Source organism: Delphinus delphis, chromosome 10 (genome assembly GCF_949987515.2).
Source record: "Delphinus delphis chromosome 10, mDelDel1.2, whole genome shotgun sequence".
NCBI lineage: Eukaryota > Metazoa > Chordata > Mammalia > Artiodactyla > Delphinidae > Delphinus > Delphinus delphis.
This window is the reverse complement of record NC_082692.2, coordinates 42908717-42930858: the sequence shown is the minus strand read 5'-3', so window position 1 is coordinate 42930858 and position 22142 is coordinate 42908717. Positions and strand designations below refer to the sequence as shown.

General features: G+C 36.7%; 1 protein-coding gene across 3 annotated transcripts in view; it reads left to right on the top strand.

Annotated features, from left to right (window-relative positions):
* Positions 1–22142, top strand: part of HMGCLL1 (3-hydroxy-3-methylglutaryl-CoA lyase like 1) — a 137628-nt gene that overhangs the window by 4007 nt on the left and 111479 nt on the right. Inside the window, exon 1 of one of the 3 annotated variants that reach the window (XM_060021355.1) lies at positions 5114–5228. The exons of the other annotated variants lie outside the window; for them this stretch is intronic. The gene's annotated coding sequence lies outside the window, so the exon portion shown is untranslated. Of the gene's footprint in view, positions 1–5113; positions 5229–22142 lie in introns of those variants that run through there. 3 annotated transcript variants of the gene reach the window in all.

Here is a 22142-nt window from a genome sequence, read left to right as displayed (position 1 = left end):
AGTTTTGAAATAATTTGGCTGCAGTTGGGACAGACAGAGTGCTCTATTTTGAAAGAATACTGTGCTAGTCAATAGAAAGATTCAAAACCTAGCCCTTTTTCTGCTACCAATATATTATTAAGATAAAATTAAATATTGTGTGTGTGTAAGTACAAATATACACATTTGAAGTTTAGCAATTTATTACCAAACATAAAATGGGTCAATGTGAATTAAAGGCTTGCACTACCACAGCTCCACTAATTAAATTCTTTAGTTCTCTTCCTCTCTTTTTTTTTTGTAACTAATGGCATTGGTTTTTCAGATTTCCTTAATAGACCAGGAGGTTAAAATTGATCCTTCTATGGTTCAAGCTATCTCTTAGGGCCTGTTTTATTTTCTATATTTGTCTCTGTTAAAATGGATATGATGAAGCTGGCTTAACTCGTGATTTAAAGTTTGGGTTAAAATTAGGTTCCCTGTAAAGTAGTCCTTCTTTGATTTCCAAGTGCTGCTTAAGCAGTAGCTCAATATCTTCATGTATTAATACCCCATTACAGCAATAAAATTCCTAAGGACCTAAATTCTATCATAAACAACACTTAAAATATATTAGTTTTTTAAAGACAAAATTGTAGATTTTGTGAGATTAAATTTATAGTTAGTTTACATTATATCCTGATCCTTTAAGTTACATTTGCTGTCAGCAAATATTATGATTCCAAGTATTTAGTGTTAAACCGTCACTTGAATTTAATTGGAATGTACAATATTTTTGCTTAAATTTAATTAAAAGATTAAAGTAACTATATGCTTTTCAGTTTACAACTCTGAAGCTGTTAGTACATTTACAAAATACCTTAGAGTGAGTGGGGAGGAATTTTCAGAAAGGAACCAAACTACCATTACACTGTTTGTTTTCTGTTTGTCTCAGGTGTTCTTTTGTCCTTTACTGCCCTGTTTCTCTTTTTTATGACTTCTTTTGAAATTATGTAAATTTTAAAATTCATTTTTCCCTTGGGTTGGCTTGTTAGTTATGTACTGTTTTTATGGTACTGGTAGTTGCTACCTATAAGATGTCAACGTACAACCTTGACTTATTAAAATATTATATAAATTAGTTTTATTGCAACTTATTAAAAATATGATAATTTAACTCCCTTTACTGCCTTCGCTTTCTATATTGTTGTTGTATATATTAATTTTCTATATGGTATATTTGTAATATGTATTTATAGTCAATATACATTTATATCTATGCATATATTTCCTCTTTCCTTTGCTCTTTATTGCTTTCTTCATCTCCATTCTTTCATCTGAAATTATTTCCCTTCAACTAGAAATATTTGCTTTAATACTTTCTTTAGTAAAAATCTGGTGGTGATAATTTCTTTCAGTTTTTCTTTGCTTGAATTACATTTATGTATATACGTGTGCAATGTGCATAAATATAATGAATATTGAGTATAAATATATGTTCCATATAAAGAATTAGAATACATGACATGACAGCAGTACGAAATGCAGATTTCTCAACAGATAAAATGGAAACCAGAGACAAACCAGAGGGAAATCAGCTGTTAGTTTTACTTTTAGTTCTTTGATGATAATATATCTTTCATTCTCTTCTTGTTATCTTTGGTTTCCAACAGTATGACTATGATGAGTCTACAGGTAGTTTCTTTATATCTGATAATGATTCATAGCACTTCTTTGATCTTGATGCTTGTTGGCTTCCATATGTTTTGGACATTTTTCAATCAATTCTCTTCAACTATTGCTTCTGTCTCTTTTTTAACCACCCCCCAACTTGGACCTATAGCTTGAAGAATCTTAGAATGTTCCTTGTGACCCATTTATTTCATATACTCATTTTTTGTATTTTTTTATCTTTTGTTTCTCACCATGTTCAGTCTGAATATTTTTTCTCACCTATTCCATTTCACTAATACCCTCTTTAGCTTTGTCTAATTTGCTGCTGATTTAATGTGAGTTCTTAATTTTAGTTATATTTTTGAATTAATGAACTTCTATATGGTTTTTAAAACCAATTTTTAGCTCTCTGCCACAATTCTCCATCTTATCAAGAATTCTTGAATACTTATCAGTTATTTTAAGTTCCATGTCTGGTAACTCCAATATTCAGATCTCCAGTGGGTCTCTTTCATGTATCTTTCCTCTTGCAATGCCTACTAATTTTTCAGTTTAGGTTAGACACCTGTTATGAAAATGTTATAGACATAATTTGAGGCTCTGAGTCATACTGTCCTCCAGAAATGATTACCTTCCCCCCACTCCCTTTTGCCCACCCTCTACACCCTGTCTCTGGCAACCACCAGTCTGTTCTCTGTATCTAATTTTGTTTCTTTTAAGATTCCACATATAAGTACTTGTCTCTTTCTGTGTGACTTATTTTGCTTAGCATAATACCCTGAGGGTCCATCAGGTAGCAAATGGCATGATTTCCTTCTTTTTATGACTGAATAATATGCCTTTGTGTAGATATATACACCATATTTTCTTTATCCATTCATCTGTCAATGGGTACTTGGGTTGTTTTCACGTCTTGGCTATTGCAAAGAGTGCTGCAATGAACATGGGGGTGCAGATATCTGTTCAAGACAATGATTTCCTTTCCTTAGGATAAATAGCTAGAAGCAGAATTGCTGAATTATATGATAGTTTTATTTTTAATTTTTTGAGGAACCTTCATGCTGTTTTCCATAGTGGCTGCACCAATTTACATTCCCCATTGCACAAGGGTTCCCTTTTCTCCACATCCTCACCAACACTTATTTCTTGTCATTTTGGTAATAGCCATTCCGATGGGTGTGAGGTGCAGGAAGGATTGATTATCTTTTGCTTCTAACAGGCAATAAGTGCAAGGGTAGCTTACCTTAAGCCAATCAGATGTTTAGCTGATTCAAGGCTGGACCTACTTCATTTGTGAGGGCTTGTCTTTTCTATTCACGCTTACTTTTATTTTGTTGCTCTCCAGGGGTTCTAACTAAAAGCCTAGAGTGTTTACCAGAATGTCTTCTCCTTGTTGAACCTGAACTCAAAAATATTTCCTCCCCAACTTCTAAGACCCCTGGAAGCTCTGATGCTCTTCTCAGCTTCTCACCTGATTGCATAGAATTGGCGAATGCCTCAAGAGGAAAGTTCATGCTGAATTTTGGTATCACCCCTCTGTGTTTTTCTTCTGCGAGTATCTTGGCCACTGAAGTACACCCTCCCTTGGAGACTCCAAAGGCTATCAAAGAAGTGTTTTTCACTAATATTTTCACCAGATTTTCTGGTTCTCTGTGAGAAGTTTGTTCTGAACAAGCTAGTTAAAAAATTACTAATATAACAGGGGAAATATTAAAAAAACACCTATTTTGCAATATAATTGGAATTGAAAAAATATATTCATTTGCCATATTACAAAGCTTTTGAAGTGGTTACATTCCAGGTAATATGCAAACTGTTGACAGTAACAATTTGTGTATTTATTTTTCAAGCTTTATTGAGATATAATTGACATATAACATTGTGTAAGTTTAAGGTATATAAATTTGATACATTCATATATTGCAAAATGATTGTCACCATAGCATTGGCTAGCATCTGCATCACATCACATAATTACCATTTCTTTTTTGTGCTGAGACCATTTAAGATTTACTCTCTTAGCAGCTTTCAAGGATATAATATATTATTAACTGTAGTGTTAATCACTATGCTGTGCCTTAGATTCCTAGAACTTATTCATCTTATAGCTTGAACTTTGTATAGAGTAACAATTTAAAGTCCAAAAATTGAATTAAAAGATTGGCTACTTCATGAAAAATAATATTTTACAGAAAAACTGACATAATTATTTTCACTATAAGTAAAAATTGTGAAAGATATTTTTTAAAGATAAAAATTAATGTGCTGCCTAAATTAAGTATCTTGCTTTGGGGAAACAGTATGCTATTTACTCCCTCCTTATGTGTGACATAGGTCAATAAAATTTGTTAAATGAATGAATGAATCAATGAGTGATTAAATTTACAGTATTTTATCTCTATTGATATGAGATTATTTTGGATCTTTCCATTTAATGGCCCTGAAGTGGGTAAAAATATTTTCTTCTTCTTATTAACCTTTTCTTTACAATGCTATCTTTTGCTTTGTCTTGATTCATTCCTGGTTCATATTCAATATGCATTGGGCACTGCCTAACTGCTTTACATGCCATAACTCAATCCCCATAACAATCCATTTTATAGGTTTAGTAACTGGGATACAGAAACATTAAATAATTTGTTCATGGTCAGTAGTTGATGATCTAGGAATTGAATTCCGTCAGCTGAGGTTCCAGAGCTCCCAGTTTTCCACTATACCAGTGCTTCCTGACCTTTCTGGTGATAGGAGTCATTGGAGGTGTTTATTAAATGTGCTAGAAATTCAGCACATTGGAGCCCAGTGTTGGAGCCCAGCTCTCACTGTTTTTGCTTCACCTACCTTTTGGGAAATGCTGGACTGAGTGATGCTGCTGCCCCTTCATCTCTGTATCTTCTGTCAAAGGGTCAGCTGTAGGCTCATGTTTCCTCTAATCTGTCTTCTGAGAGCTCCTGGCTCCAACCCATGAAGGGCTCCTATGAGTTTTGACTTCCCTTCTCTCCTCTTTGAAGGTGAGACTAGAGTTCTGCCTGGAATAGAATTGCATTGGATGCATAAGGAAAAACAACTTGGTTTCCAATAAATTTCCTGTTCCCTCCCATCTCCAATACTTTCTGTCCTTGGATTTCTGTTAGCTCCTCTCTTCCTTGCTTTCTCTCCTTCCAGCTGGCTTTCACATCCTTTCCCCCCCCTGCCCTGTGTTCTTGTTTTTTTCATTAGCTCTGAGCTCCTCCAAGTTTTCTGGCTTCCTTTCTGCTTATTCACTCTGGGCTGTAACTTTCCCTGACCCTTTCTTCTTTCTTCATTTTCCTCTTCCAAGTTTAGCTTTTATTTTTGTTTCTTTTGATTTTCCCTCATCAACCAAGGGGCTGGACTGTGCAGACCCATAACTTGATGGGTCACTTTTATGGAGCAGATGGTATTTAAGAGAGATCGTACAAACTCATATATGTGGGGAATATCATTTTAGCAGAAATTCTGATTTGAAAGTGTTGTCCAGCCTGCTTGAAGACCTCACAGTAAAAGCAACACAAGAAAACAAGTTTCCTGGTCTCACGATTGTTAGTTTAAGTAGGAGATGCAAATTTGCTGCTACACAGGTGAGCCATATTTAACCTCTGGAAATGTTTTGTTTGATCAAGACTACACTTAAAAGATAAGTACATATGAATGCCTTAAACAGGATTTGTACTCTTTACTCATATACTTAGCTACCTCGGGCACCCAGGTTATCTTCCTGTGCATGTGGATATTTGATTCTGTGGTCCTTACTGGACAATTACATGGGGATGCTTTAATGAGACCATCCAGGACATTTCTAAACATTGGCATATTTTCCAACAGTGTAGAGTGTAATCGTAATCATTCAGCAGGCAGGAAGTAGTCTTTAAATTACCAGGAGTTTGCCATTTTTCCCTTTGGGACCATCTTCCTTTTCATAGTGATCAGAATTCATTCCTAAATGAAGGCTCAGGTGTTTGGGGATTTCTCCTCCTGGATCTAACCATATGTATGAGCCAAAGTTTATGTTCTTTTCTCATAGAAACTAAATATTGATCACCAGATATTATTTCTAAACACATTCATTCTGAAATTAGACTGATTTTTACTTGAATTTTACTGGAGGATAATTTAAAAAGTTATTCAGGTTCCTAGAGGCATATTTTGGACTTTTTTTTTTCATGTAATTTATGTAAAAGCCAAGATTAGCAAGAATGGAAAAGCTCTCTGAAAAATATAAAATTTAAGTGAAAGCTGTTGTTTCTAGGTAGTGATGAAGGGGTTGGAGCTGTGAGTTGCAATCATGCTCTAGAAAGGGGGAGCTGACACTTCTCCACCTGCTCCAGGGAGGGGAAGAGCTATACCCTGGCCCTGACGCTTGCCGGGTGGTGAGGATGCTGTGGGGCAGGAGGGCCAAGTGTCACATGGGAGGTAGAACCACTGGAGATTCTGTCCCAAGGGTGCAGCCCAGGCCACATTTTCATTCTTCATTGATGTGTTCCTCTGAAAGCTAATTTCTTGGCTTTGCTTTTTATTTGGACCACTTCCCCTCACCCCCACCCCCCACAATCCTTTCTTGCAATTCATTTAAACACAAACCTGTACATTTATTCTAATTCAGGGCCGGGGGAGTTAGTGATGATGATTGTAGTCTATGTGGTAAATATATATATGTATGATTATAACATATCAATCTGTATCTGTGTTTATCAATCTGTAGCTGCATCAACTACATATCTGTCATCCATATATCATCTATCTCTATCATCCATCCATCAATCAATCTATATATCTATCATCAATCTATTATCTATCATCTGTCTATCTATCATAAAAAAAAATTTAAAGGTCCCTAATGTTAAAAATTGCCTTAACAATATCTATCTATCACCTATCTGTCATCTATCTATCTTTCTTTCTTTCTTTCACACATCTGTCATCTACCTATTTATCTATCATCTTTCATGCATCGTCCATCCATCCATCCAATAAATCAATCTATCTATCATCCATCTATCATCTCTCTGTCATCCATCAAGCAATCAATCAATCTATGTATCTAAGTATGTATCTATTTTTCATATATCTAATCTTTTACAAAAAATAATAATTTAAAGATCCCTAATTTTAAAAATTTCCTTATTATTACTTTCATACTTGATTTGAAGATGGATACTCGCCTTTTACTTGTGGTGAAACTTTTTCTTATAAGTATTTCTTTGTGTTCTTCACTGCTGCCCCTGCCAACCCCAGTTCTTGAATACTGCTCGGTGGACCCATGTTTGTTTTCTGCATTGAAGCCCAGTTCCTTCCCAAAGATGGTTGAGTAGGTGGAAACATCTCTTTAGTAAATATGTAATATTTGCAGTGCTAGACTGAGGTCATCTCAAGGAGTGAAACTATGTTTTATTTACCTTTTCTGTTATCCAGAAGACTTAAGTACTTAGATCGTGATAAATGTTTGCAGAATAAATTAGTTTGGATATAGTAAAAATTCATTCATAGAGTAAACTTCAGCTGGTTTAAGCCACATTCATTGACTTTCTAAATGGCAAAAATATGTATTTAATTATATCAAAGCTATTATTTTTGTAAACAAGAATTAGTAGCTTTCACTCTTATTTATTATTTTTTGTATTGGAATAGAACGTCTGTTTTTTAAATTCAGGTGTTCATTTTGGAAACTTGAAAGTCTATTATTTTCTTTCATGGCTATCGGCTATCGTTGTAAAGGTCAAAAACAAGTAGAATCTAGCTTTTTTGTTTTTTTAACATCTTTATTGGGGTACAATTGCTTTACAATGGTGTGCTAGTTTCTGCTTTATAACAAAGTGAATCAGTTATACATATACATATGTTCCCATATCTCTTCCCTCTTGTGTCTCCCTCCCTCCGACCCTCCCTATCCCACCCCTCCAGGCGGTCTCAAAGCACCGAGCTGATCTCCCTGTGCTATGCGGCTGCTTCCCACTACCTATCTACCTTACGTTTGGTAGTGTATATATGTCCATGTCTCTCTCTCGCTTTGTCACAGCTCACCCTTCCCCCTCCCCATATCCTCAAGTCCATTCTCTAGTAGATCTGTGTCTTTATTCCGGTCTTACCCCTAGGTACTTCATGACATTTTTTTTCATAAATTCCATATATATGTGTTAGCATACGATATTTGTCTTTCTCTTTCTGACTTACTTCACTCTGTATGACAGACTCTAGGTCTATCCACCTCATTACAAATAGCTCAATTTCATTTCTTTTTATGGCTGAGTAATATTCCATTGTATATATGTGCCACATCTTCTTTATCCATTCATCTGATGATGGACACTTAGGTTGCTTCCATCACCTGGCTATTGTACATAGAGCTGCAATGAACATTTTGGTACATGACTCTTTTGGAATTATGGTTTTCTCAGGGTATATGCCCAGTAGTAGGATTGCTGGGTCATATGTTAGTTCTATTTGTAGCTTTTTTAAGGAACCTCCATACTGTTCTCCATAGTGGCTGAACCAATTCACATTCCCAAAAGCAGTGCAAGAGTGTTCCCTTTTCTCCACACCCTCTCCAGCATTTATTGTTTCTAGATATTTTGAGGATGGCCATTCTGACCGGTGTGAAATGATATCTCATTGTAGTTTTGATTTGCATTTCTCTAATGATTAATGATGTTGAGCATTCTTTCATGTGTTTGTTGGCAGTCTGTGTATCTTCTTTGGAGAAATGTCTATTTAGGTCTTCTGCCCATTTTTGGATTGGGTTTTTTGTTTTTTTGTTATTGAGCTGCATGAGCTGCTTGTAAATTTTGGGGATTAATCCTTTGTCAGTTGCTTCATTTGCAAATATTTTCTCCCATTCTGAGGGTTGTCTTTTCATCTTGTTTATGGTTTCCTTTGCTGTGCAAAAGCTTTGAAGTTTCATTAGGTCCCATTTGTTTATTTTTGTTTTTATTTCCATTCCTCTAGGAGGTGGGTCAAAAAGAATCTTGCTGTGATTTATGTCATAGAGTGTTCTGCCTATGTTTTCCTTTAAGAGTTTGATAGTTTCTGGCCTTACATTTACGTCTTTAATCCATTTTGAGTTTATTTTTGTGTATGGTGTTAGGGAGTGTTCTAATCTCATACTTTTACATGTACCTGTCAGGTTTTCCCAGCACCACTTATTGAAGAAGCTGTCCTTTCTCCACTGTACATTCCTGCATCCTTTATCAAAGATAAGGTGACCATATGTGTGTGGGTTTATCTCTGGGCTTTCTATCCTGTTCCATTAATCTATCTTTCTGTTTTTGTGCCAGTACCATACTGTCTTGATTACTGTAGCTTTGTAGTACATCTGAAGTCAGGAAGCCTGATTCCTCCAGCTCCATTTTTCGTTCTAAAGATTGCTTTGGCTATTCAGGGTCTTCTGTGTTTCCAGAAAAATTTTGGAATTTTTTGTTCTAGTTCTGTGAAAAATGCCAGTGGTAGTTTGATAGGTATATCATTGAATCTGTAGACTGCTTTGGGTAGTAGAGTCATTTTCACAATGTTGATTCTTCCTATCCAAGAACATGGTATATCTTTCCATCTATTTTTATCATCTTTCATTCCTTCATCAGTGTCTTATAATTTTCTGCTTACAGGTCTTTTGTCTCCTTAGGTAGGTTTATTCCTAGATATCTTATTCTTTTTGTTGCAATGGTAAATGGGAGTGTTTTCTTAATTTCACTTTCAGATTTTTCATCATTAGTGTATAGGAGTGCCAGAGATTTCTGTGCATGAATTTTGTATCCTGCTACTTTACCAAATTCATTGATTAGCTCTAGTAGTTTTTTGGTAGCATTTTTAGGATTCTGTATGTATAGTACATGTCATCTGCAAATAGTGACAGCTTTACTTCTTCTTTTCCGATTTGGATTCCTTTTATTTCCTTTTCTTCTCTGATTGCTGTGGCTAAAACTTCCAAAACTATGTTGAATAAGAGTGGTGAGAGTGGGCAACCTTGTCGTATTCCTGATCTTAGTGGAAATGCTTTCAGTTTTTCACCATTGAAGATGATGTTGGCTGTGGTTTTTCATATATGGCCTTTATTATGTTGAGGAAAGTTCCCTTTATGCCTACTTTCTGCAAAGTTTTTACCATAAATCCATGTTGAATTTTGTCAAAAGCTTTCTCTGCATCTATTGAGATGACCATATGGTTTTTCTCCTTCAGTTTGTTAATATGGTTTATCACAATGATTGATTTGCGTATATTAAAGAATCCTTGAATTCCTGGAATAAACCCCACTTGATCATGGAGTATGATACTATTAATGTGCTTTTGGATTCTGTTTGCTAGTATATTGTTGAGGTTTTTTGCATCTATGTTCATCAGTGATATTCGCCTGTAGTTTTCTTTCTTTGTGACATCCTTGTCTGGTTTTGGTATCAAGGTGATGGTGGCCTCGTAGAATAAATTTCGGAGTGTTCCTCCCTCTGCTATATTTTGGAAGAGTTTGAGAAGGCTAGGTGTTCGCTCTTCTGTAAATGTTTGATAGAATTCACCTGTGAAGCCATCTGGTCCTGGGCTTTTGTTTGTTGGAAGAATTTTAATCACAGTTTCAATTTCAGTGCTTGTGATTGGTCTGTTCATATTTTCTATTTCTTCCTGATTCAGTCTTGGCAGGTTGTGCATTTTTAAGAATTTGTCCATTTCTTCCAGGTTGTCCATTTTATTTGCATAGAGTTGCTTGTAGTAATCTCTCATGATCTTTTGTATTTCTGCAGTGTCAGTTTTTACTTCTCCTTTTTCATTTCTAATTCTATTGATTTGAGTCTTCTCCCTTTTTTTCTTGATGAGTCTGGCTATTGGTTTATCAATTTTTTTTTGTCTTCTCAAAGAACCAGCTTTTAGTTTTATTGATCTTTGCAATCGTTTCCTTCATTTCTTTTTCATTTATTTCTGATCTGATTTTTATGATTTCTTTCCTTCTGCTAACTTTGGGTTTTTTTTGTTCTTCTTTCTCTAATTGTTTTAGGTGTAAGGTTAGGTTGTTTATTCGAGATGTTTCCTGTTTCTTAAGGTGAGCTTGTATTGCTATAAACTTCCCTCTTAGAACTGCTTTTGCTGCATCCCATAGGTTTTGGTCGTCATGTCTCCACTGTCATTTGTTTCTAGAGTTTTTTATTTCCTCTTTGATTTTTTCAGTGATCACTTCGTTAGTAAGTAGTGTATTGTTTAACCTCCATGTGTTTGTATTTTTTACAGATCTTTTCCTGTCATTGATATCTAGTCTTATAGCATTGTGGTCGGAAAAGATACTTGATACAACTTCAATTTTCTTAAATTTACCAAGGCTTGATTTTTGACCCAAGATATGATCTATCCTGGAGAATGTTCCATAAGCACTTGAGAAAAATGTGTATTCTGTTGTTTCTGGATGGAGTGTCCTATAAATATCAATTAAGTCCGTCTTGTTTAATGTATCATTTAAAGCTTGTGTTTCCTTATTTATTTTCATTTTGGATGATCTGTCCATTGGTGAAAGTGAGGTGTTACAGTCCCCTACTATGAATGTGTTACTGTCGATTTCCCCTTTTATGGCTGTTAGTATTTGCCTTATGTATTGAGGTGCTCCTATGTTGGGTGCATAAATATTTAAAATTGTTATATCTTCTTCTTGGATTGTTCCCTTGATCATTATGTAGTGTCCTTCTTTGTCTCTTCTAATAGTCTTTATTTTAAAGTTTATTTTGTCTGATATGAGAATTGCTACTCCAGCTTTCTTTTGGTTTCCATTTGCATGGAATATCTTTTTCCATCCCCTTACTTTCAGTCTGTATGTGTCTCTAGGTCTGAAGTGGGACTCTTTTAGACAGCATATATATGGGTCTTGTCTTTGTATCCATTTAGCCAATCTGTGTCTTTTGGTGGGAGCATTTAGTCCATTTACATTTAAGGTAATTATCGATATGTATGTTCCTATTCCCATTTTCTGAATTGTTTTGGGTTCGTTATTGTAGGTCTTTTCCTTCTCTTGTGTTTCTTGGCTAGAGAAGTTCCTTTAGCATTTGTTGTAAAGCTGGTTTGGTGGTGCTGAACTCTCTCAGCTTTTGCTTGTCTGTAAAGGTTTTAATTTCTCCATCAAATCTGAATGAGATCCTTGCTAGGTAGAGTAATCTTGGTTGCAGTTTTCTCTCCTTCATCACTTTAAATATGTCCTGCCACTCCCTTCTGGCTTGCAGAGTTTCTGCTGAAAGATCAGCTGTTAACCTTATGGGGATTCCCCTGTGTGTTATTTGTTGTTTTTCTCTTGCTGCTTTCAATATGCTTTCTTTGTATTTAATTTTTGACAGTTTGATTAATATGTGTCTTGGCGTATTTCTCCTTGGTTTTATCCTGTATGGAACTCTCTGTGCTTCCTGGACTTGGTTAACTATTTCCTTTTCCATATTAGGGAAGTTTTCAACTATAATCTCTTCAAATATTTTCTCAGTCCCTTTCTTTTTCTCTTCTTCTTCTGGAACCCCTATAATTCGAATGTTGGTGCATTTAATGTTGTCCCAGAGGTCTCCGAGACTGTCCTCAGTTCTTTTCATTCTTTTTCCTTTATTCTTCTCTGCAGTAGTTATTTCCACTATTTTATCTTCCAGGTCACTTATCCATTTTTCTGCCTCGGTTATTCTGCTGTTGATCCCATCTAGAGTATTTTTAATTTCATTTATTGAGTTGTTCATCATTGTTTGTTTCATCTTTAGTTCTTCTAGGTCCTTGTTAAATGTTTCTTGCATTTTGTCTAAAGATGATTTTGGATCATCTTTACTATCATTATTCTGAATTCTTTTTCAGGTAGACTGCCTATTTTCTCTTCATTTATTAGGTCTGATGGGTTTTTATCTTGCTCCTTCATCTGCGGTGTGTTTTTCTGTCTTCTCATTTTGCTTATCTTACTGTGTTTGGGGTCTCCTTTTTGCAGGCTGCAGGTTCGTAGTTCCCATTGTTTTTGGTGTCTCCCCAGTGGCTAAGGTTGGTTCAGTGGGTTGTGTAGGCTTCCTGGTGGAGGGGACTAGTGCCTGTGTTCTGGTGGATGAGGCTGGATCTTGCTTTCTGGTGGGCTGGTCCACGTCTGGTGGTGTGTTTTGGGGTGTCTGTGGACTTATTATGATCTTAGGCAGCCTCTGTGCTAATGGGTGGGGTTGTGTTCCTGTTTTGCTAGTTGTTTCGCATAGGGTGTCCAGCACTGTAGCTTGCTTGTCATTGAGTGAAGCTGGGTGCTGGCATTGAGATGGTGATCTCTGGGAGATTTTCGCCATTTGATATTATGTGGAGATGGGAGGTCTCTTGTTGACCAGTGTCCTGAAGTGACTCTCCCACCTCAGAGGCACAGTACACACTCCTGGCTGCAGCACCAAGAGCCTTTCATCCACACGGCACAGAATAAAAGGGAGAAGAAGTAGAGAGAATGAATTAGTAGCAATAGGAAGAAAGAAAGAAAGGAAGGAAGGAAGCAAGGAAGCAAGGAAGGAAGGAAGGAAGGAAGAGAGAAAGAAAGAAGAAAAGCAGGAAAGAAGGAAAGAAGGAAAGAAGGAAAGAAAGGAGGGAGGGAGGAAGGAAGGAAGGAAGGAAAAAAGAAAGAAAAAAGATAAAGTAAAATAAAATAAAATTATTAAAATTAAAAATAATTATTACAAAAAAAATTTTAAAAAAACAAAACAAAACAAAACAAAAACGGACGGATAGAACCCTAGGACAAATGGTGGAAGCAAAGCTATACTGACAAAATCTCACACAGAAGCTTACACATACACACTCACAAAAAGAGGAAAAGGGGGAAAAATCATAGATCTTGCTCTCAAAGCCCACCTCCTCAATTTGGGATGACTCGTTGTCTATTCATGTATTCCACAGATGCAGGGTACATCAAGTTGATTGTGGAGCTTTAATCCGCTGCTTCTGAGGCTGCTGGGAGAGATTTCCCTTCCTCTTCTTTGTTCTCACAGCTCCCAGGGGCTCAGCTTTGGATTTGGCCCCGCCTCTGCGTGTATGTCGCCGGAGGGCGTCTGTTCTTAGCTCAGACAGGACGGGGTTAAAAAAGTCGCTGATTCGGGGGCTCTGGCTCACTCAGGCGGTGGGGGGAGTGAGGTGCATGGAGTGCGGCGGCAGAGGCCGGCGTTGCACACAGTATTTCTTACTGCAATGTCTCTTTAGTTATTTTGGTTTCTGAAGCTGATTTTTTAGTACATTCCTCAAGGAGGGCTTCTGGAACACTCTACTGAAATACTGAGTCAGGTCTGCTTCATTCAGTGGTAGGCCACAAGAGTCTCTTCAGAGGCTTCTTCCCAATTTCTCTGGCCACGTGTTGGTCAGGAACCAGGGGTAAGCCAGGGGTAAGCCAGGAGCTTCTTGTAGTGCAACCCCGTCTCCCTCCAGAATCAAATCGAGTCCGTCAACTCGTAGCCCCAAATGGAAGTTGATAGGTTCCTGGCCTTAACCGCCAAGCGCTGGGGTAGCTGGTGCCGCTTCAGGGAACTCTGAAGGGAAGGTCCTCAGGACAAACTGTCCTGGCAGCTGCTAGCGCCTTGCCCCAATATTCCCTGACGGGGGCTGGCTAGCCAAGAGCAGCAAGCCTCCTGCTGGCTAAGCCAAGTGTGTTACTGAGTCCAAGCTCGCTCTGCTCACCACACAACAGGCCAATGAATCGGAGACGAGGTGTTGAGGCAGGGAATAAGACTTTGTTCGGAAAGCTGACAGACCGAGAAAATGGCAGACTACTGTCTCTGAAAAACCAACTTCAAATCTAGCTTTTCATTCACTTAGTATATCTAGGTTTTTATTAGGTTAATCCACACAGCATATGATATGCATCTTCTCATAACTCCATTTTACAGGAGAAGGAGTAGAGACGTCGAGGGGTATAATGATACCCTCAGGGTGATGCAGCTTCTCTGTTGCAGTGTGTAAGCTATGGTCCCCAGTGTTGGATTCAGCATTTGGGCTGAGTATCCCACTGATAGCACATCAAATGTCACCTTATGCTTGCAACTTTCCAATTCACGCTTTCTTGGATTTGTGAAGTAGGGAAATGCAGATGGAAGGAAACTTCAACTAGAGAAAAATGCCTTTAATATAAGTTTCACACTGTGAAATCAGCCTTTCAGAAAGTCTTTTTGGTGAACTTTATTAACAACTGATGGGGTCTAGGAAGCTTGGAAGACAAGGAGGCAGGAAACCCCAAAGAGAACATGTCTGTCAGACATCTTTCCTTCTGGGGTTTCCTTCCAGATGGATCTTGAAGGAAGTGGAGGGGCTCTCTGCCAATACTTTTGTATGTCTGTAACCCACTGGATGTGCAGAGTTTGGCATCCACTTTTTAAATTCTTTCCTCAATCTATATTTATTTCACTGTGAAATGGAAGCTGATCATAGCTGAATCTTGAAGTCAAAATATGAATCTTATTTTAGTTAGACACAATTTCTACTTTTTGAGAATTTTTACGTAGGGACCAAGGATTCTCTGATTTTTAAAATGCTATGTCACCGTTCAAACCTTGCGTTTTGCAGAAAGCTGTGGACCTGATCACACATAAAAGCTGAGGGCTTTTGGAATTTGGAATTCTCTTTGCCTAGATTTTAGGGGTGGGTTTAGAAGACATTTGCAGAACTGGTGGAGAAACAGATGGAGTGATTCAGAGGCTCACTCGTGAATGTCTGCTGTCACTTAGTTCCCATTCCCATATGACAAGATTTTAATATTTAATTCACTGTAATTCTGCTGAATGTATGCTCTAGAAAATGTTGAAGGGAAAACTTGAGCTAAAGGAGATGGAACAGAAGCTTGCATAAATACTCATCTCTAGAGAGCTGGATCTTTTCAATCTATTTGCTCTCCGAAGCATTATATAGATGTTGACCTTTTGATGGGAATGCCATAGTGATAACCGGTTATTATTTAGGGCAGGAGTATTATTTTAGCGTAATCGCAATAGGTTTGCAACTGGCTTATTGCATGGGACAAAGTTAAGAATATATGAGAGACATAATATTATGCTAATTGTTAATAAATATTATTAATAAGAGTTTAGGAAATTATATGATGATGATGATGATACCACCAAACATTCTTTTTTAAAAAAATTATTTTATTGAACTATTCTTTTTTTTTACTTTTTAATAAATTTATTTATTTATTAACATCTTTATTGAGTATAATTGCTTTATAATGGTGTGTTAGTTTTTGCTTTACAACAAAGTGAATCAGTTATACATATACATATGTTCCCATATCTCTTCCCTCTTGCGTCTCCCTCCCTCCCACCCTCCCTCTCCCACCCCTCTAGGTGGTCACAAACCACCTACCTGATCTCCCTGTGCCATGCGGCTGCTTCCCACTAGCTATCCACCCTACGTTTGGCATTTGTATGGAAACACAAAAGACCCCGAATAGCCAAAGCAATCTTGAGAACGAAAAATGGAGCTGGAGGAATCAGGCTCCCTGACTTCAGACTATACTACAAAGCTACAATAATCAAGACAGTATGGTACTGGCACAAAAACAGAAATATAGATCAATGGAACAGGATAGAAAGCCCAGAGATAAACCCACACACATATGGTCACCTTATCTTTGATAAAGGAGGCAAGAATATACAGTGGAGAAAAGACAGCCTATTCAATAAGTGGTGCTGGGAAAACTTGACAGGTACATGTAAAAGTATGAAATTAGAACACTCCCTAACACCATACACAAAAATAAACTCAAAATGGATTAAAGACCTAAATGTAAGGCCAGACACTATAAAACTCTTAGGGGAAAACATAGGTATTGAACTATTTTTGATTTACAATGTTATGTTAATTTCTGCTGTACAGCAAAGAGATTCAGTTATACATATATATTTTTTTCATATTCTTTTCTGTAATGGTTTATCACAGGATATTGAATATAGTTCCCTGTACTATATAGTAGGACCTTGTTGTCTATCCATTCTATATGTAAAAGCTTGCATCTGCTAATCCAAACCTCCCACTCCATCCCTCCCCCACTCCCCTTCCCCCTTGGCAACCACAAGTCTGTTCTCTATGCCTGTGAGTCTGTTTCTGTTTCATAGGTAGATTCATTCATGTCATATTTTAGATTCCACATGTAAGTGATATCATATGATATTTGTCTTTCTTCATCAGACTTACTTCACTTAGTATGATAATCTCTAGGTCCATCCATGTTGCTGCGAATGGCATTATTTCATTCTTTTTTATGGCCAAGTAATATTCCATTGTATATATGTGCCACATCTTCTTTATCAATTCATCTTTCAGTGGACATTTGGACAACAACCACTCTTTATCAACAAAGTTTGCTAAGGAATTTACATACTTTCCGAACTCTTATAGTCCTGCAAAGAAGGTCCTGTGATTTTCATTTTTAATATGAGGAAAGGGAATGAATAATATTTACTTTCTCCAGGCCAAATACCTGGTAGAGGCACTGGATTTGAATCTGTGTAAGGTTCCAAAGCCTGTATTTCTTCACTATATCATGTCAGTCAATTGAACAGTAGGAACTTCAGTTACAGGAAAATTATTTTGTACTCATTTGTTTAATGTGTTTTCTTTTTAACATATTAGTAAAGTTCTAGCTTAATCTATCACTGAAGTTGGTTACAAATGGCTTAGGATGATATAGCTTAGCTTTGAACTGTAGTTTATTTTGAGAGCCAGTATTTAAAGCCGCAGGTGGACAGACCTGAATAAATCACTCTTCTTCAGAGACAAGTTATTCAGATTTTTTATGATGATTCCAAAGACTTTTGTGACTTTTCATGATCTCCTCCTTTCACTCTGATCTACCAGCAGCCTTCTCTTTGTCCTGAGCTCAAGTTAATAGTTTTACAGGATATTTCTGAGACACGCATTCTTCCTTAGTTTTTTAGTAAGTAGGTCAAATGAACAAGTACCATTGTATCAAAAAGGTCAGATTTATTTAAAATGTATTGTTGCCTATATACCAAATATTGTGTATGCAGACTTCATATACATATTGAAAGTTCCTGCATAACTTCTGTCAGAAAAATCTATTTACTTTAACTGTTGAATCTTTATTCTTTTTTTTTTTTTTGAGTGGCCATCCAAAACCATAGTGAATAGAGAAAAGGCATATTACAATGCAACAAAACCAAAAACAGAAAACAACTCAGTGACCTAACCTGTTCTGAAGTACACTTGTGAGGTTAATAAAAATTTTTATTAATAAGACATGGGTTTTTTGAAGCATAGAAAATGATAATTTTCTGTCATTTGTCAAAGCAGTTGTTCTAATGCCAAGAATGTGCCCTCAGGAGAAGGACTTCAGTATCTTCCATTTGAGAAACTCAGCCTGAGTAACTCAGGAACCAGACCCAGGCACGTTAGGACTGAACATGAGTTAGGACTGAACACTCTCACACTGCTCTTTCCTGCAGTTTTGCTATCCTTGCATTACTGCTCAGCATTTCTCAAACCTGGGCTGGGAGTGCAGATTGGTGAGGGGTCAGGAGCTCCCATGGTCCCTTCCCCTCTCCATGGGGCTGCCTCGGTTCCAGGGGTCTCAGGCTTGGAGGCTGTACCATCCACCTCTGGGAAAGCTGCAAGTCCCTGGATAGTTGATGCCACTTTTCTTTTTCCTAAAAGCAAATGTGAAAGAAGACCAGCAACTCCTTCTCAAACTTGGGAAGGAGAAGACAAAGATGATCCTTGTCATTCATTTTGTGTGAACTCCTATTTAGCTATCAATAGTTTTAATGAAGCCACATGTAAAACTTGGTATCAAATGATTTAACTAGTCAAACTACATGTAATAACCATCTTCTGTTTTCAGATTCATAGTATTGTTGGAGGTATTTTCTGTTGAACAGTAGGGACAGTAAAAAGTGAATGCTGAGAGCTCTTTTATTTTTTTATTGAAGTATAGTTGATTTACAATGTTGTGTTAATTTCTGCTGTGCAGCAAAGTGATTCAGTTATACATATATATACATTCTTTTTAAATATTCTTTTCATTATGGTTTATCACAGGATATTGAATATAGTTCCCTGTGCTATACAGTAGGACTTTGTTTATCCATGTTTATCCATTTTATATATAAAAGCTTACATCTGCTAACCCCAACCTCTCACTCCATCCCTTCCCCAACCCCCTCCCCCTTGGCAACAACAAGTCTGTTCTGAGAACTCTTTTAGAGAGTTTAAAATAATTAAACTGAACTGAGACATGCTATAACATAATGATATCTTATTAATTTCCAGGAAGGAAAAGTAAGTGTGAAAAAATCGAATATGTACCTAATCATTAGTAAAATATATAAATCTCATATACCATAGAATTCACAGGAATTGAAAGTCAGAAAAACTGAACAGATTCTTATACAGTTTTGCTAGTTGTATTACTGTTGAGGCAGAGTGTAATCATATTCAGTCTAGAGGCTATGTGTTTTATTTTTTCCATTTTGGCTTTAACATCCCTGCCAGCATATATCAATATTTTCCTAGAACACTAGTTTATAATTTATTAGTTATTATTAGCTAAAAATTTGAATACTTTTCAAGTGTTGATAAATTTTAGTTGCTCTAATTTTCATGAAGGCAAAAATTTATGGCTCATGAACTTGTTCTTGTAAATATATATATATATATATATATCAACTTGTGCATGAAAGAGACACCATCCGTATCCAAACATGTCTGCAAGTGCATGGATGTAGGTCTTCAAGTATGTAGGTTTATGTCTATGAATATAAATGAGTATATATTTATTACTGTTGGGTGAATGGGAATATATCAAAGCATAAATTTTGGAGTTAGAGCACTTGGGGAAATTCTGACCTGGGGTAGTTGAGGACATTGTGTATGAGATTGATATGATAAGAGCTGAGAGGAACCCCTGAAAAGTGGGCGTGTAGGACAAGGCATTCATTAGGATAGAATCTTCCACAATGCAGCTCTGTTTGTCCTGCCTGCCTTGTAGTTGACTGCTTAGCCTGTTCTGCTGTCATCTTTGAGGGTCCTTGAGACTTCAATATATTATCTCAAATAAGTTTTCAAATGACCATTTTAAGTTATTAGATTTGTAGTATGTGACTTTGGACTCTTATTACTGCTAACCGAACCACCTAAGGTTTGAGGTCCCAGCCCCTTCCCTCCACAAGGACTAAAAGGAGACACCCTGAGGGCAGGTGGCCTGGTGGTAGGGGCAGCAGATCCTGAGGCCTTTTCTGAACAACCATCTTTCATTCTCTCAAACTACCCAGCATTAAAATAGTTTCTGTGTGTGTATGTGTTTCTTTTAGTGATCTCTAATATACGTAGATGTTCCTGTTATTGGTATTTATAAAATACCACTGTACATTTAAAGAGGGATAAAAAATGTTTAAATGATTTGTGAACTTTGTAAAGAGATATTATAGAATTGTTTGAGAATCTGGTATTATGTTTTATAATCTCATTTGTTTTTGACTCTAGTGTATGCTGAGAAGACCAGCTTGGAATGGTCCAAGTGAGGAAAGAGAAATCATTTCCACTTAGGAATAAAATAGTGGCATTTGAAAGGAAGAAGTTAGAAAGTGCTATTCAAGGTACAGAATTCGAATGGGTATTAATATAACAATTGGAATTTTAATTTTATCAGTTTAACATTATATTGATAGAGGGATTTTATTGATTTTATAGTTGATGGTGATGGGCTGTTACTTAAGCATAATCATATAGATTTTTAAACAAAATTTATTGAAGTAGAATTGATTTAAAATGCATTAATTTCTGCTGTACAGCAAAGTGAATCAGTTATACACATATATACATTCTTTTTCATATTCTTTTCCACTATGGTTTATCACAGGATATTGAATATAGTTCCCTGTGCTATACAGTAGGACCTTGTTGTCCATCCATTCTATATATAATAGTTTGCATCTGCTAATCCCAAACTCCTAATCCATCCCTCCCCCACCCTTGGCAACCACAAGTCTGTTCTCTGTGTCTGTGAGTCTGTGTCTGTTTCTTAGGTAATTCATATAGTTTTTTTAAAAGTTGGCTTAAGATAGAGCAGAGGATTTCCAAATAGAAGCTGACTTTGCTTAGATGGAAGGCAGAAGGACTAATTAGTCATTGCATGTAACCTGTTTGTTAAGTATTCCTCTGAGGGGAAATTGAAAATCAGCCACTGTGGTTTATTTTTCAATAGAAATTGAAAAGAAGAACATTGATTTATTGCCTAAAGTGGCCGAGAAAGTTTGCATCCAACTTTAGCAGAACCATGCACAATTTTTTTTGTTTTGATGCTCCAGTCTGCAGATGTTAGCTGTTTTTGTGAGGAAACAATGGTGTTAGCTCTGAGTTTTCTTGGAAAGAAAGAGCTTAAAATCTTTGGAGTGCTGCATTCACAGTCTGCCCAGCCAACTGACCATGATGGAATATTCAGGAAGTCCATGGAGAGTCATTCCGCGGCAGCATCTGGAAGGAAACAATAACTGGTTGGACAGTTTACTTTTCAGGCAAATGATTAAGAGGCGATTAAGGGAAGGTGTTAGGATGTGAGGGAGGGAAGGAGCACTGAAGGTGTATATATATAATATGGAGTGGAGGGATTATGGAAAAGACTTAACAGAATGAACCGTAGATCACAGCAGAACTTAGAAAAAGCTGGAATTGGAATTTGGACAGACCAGCTTAGAGATATCACATGAAATAGAACACGAGATTCACATAATACAGAACATACTGGGACGTGTTTTTTTGGAACAGTAAAGGACAGCGATGAAATCTCGTTATTCCGAGCCACTGGAAATCACGTCTTAGAGTTGGAAAGACATCCTGCTATTACACCTTTGCAGTCTTACTCTGATTATATTGGCCCTACTTTAAAATCCTAAGAAAGCTCTGGGTTTTGGAAGTGGAAATCAAGGCTTTAATCAAGTGAGGGGTTTTACTTTAGCAGTTTGGTGCTAACTCATTCATAATGTGTAAAGACAGCGTTGCTTTAAACTGTTTTACACAATCTCTTCTTCCTGCCCTTCCCTCTTGCCTACTCACAGTTCCCCACTCCCAACTGCAAATGAATGACTGAGTGAATAAAGGGAGGAATGAATGAGTGAATAAATGGATGAATGAATTAGTGAATAAAGGGATGAATGAATTAGTGAATAAAGGGATGCATGAATTAGTGAAAAAAGGAATAAATGAATGAATGAATAAAATTCTCTTTTCAGTTTAGATGATATGGGATGAAAGTTTATTTCTCCCCCAAAGGCTCATGTTTATCCTTAAAAACAAAATCAAGTTTCCACTGAATACAAGTTTTTCTTCTTGATACCAGATACTTGAGCATCTGGAAGAGTTAGATATTAGAGAGAAAGAGAAGGCAATGTTATGGAAGTGAGTGCCTTGCTCTACCCACAGTCATCCCTTCCAGAAATCTCTTAAAGATCCTTTAATCTCAATGTATGGAGACTCAGCAGACATAAGACTCCATTTTTACTCAAGGCTCAAAATCTAAGAGATGGGTTTCATTAGCTAGGATGTGTAAACAC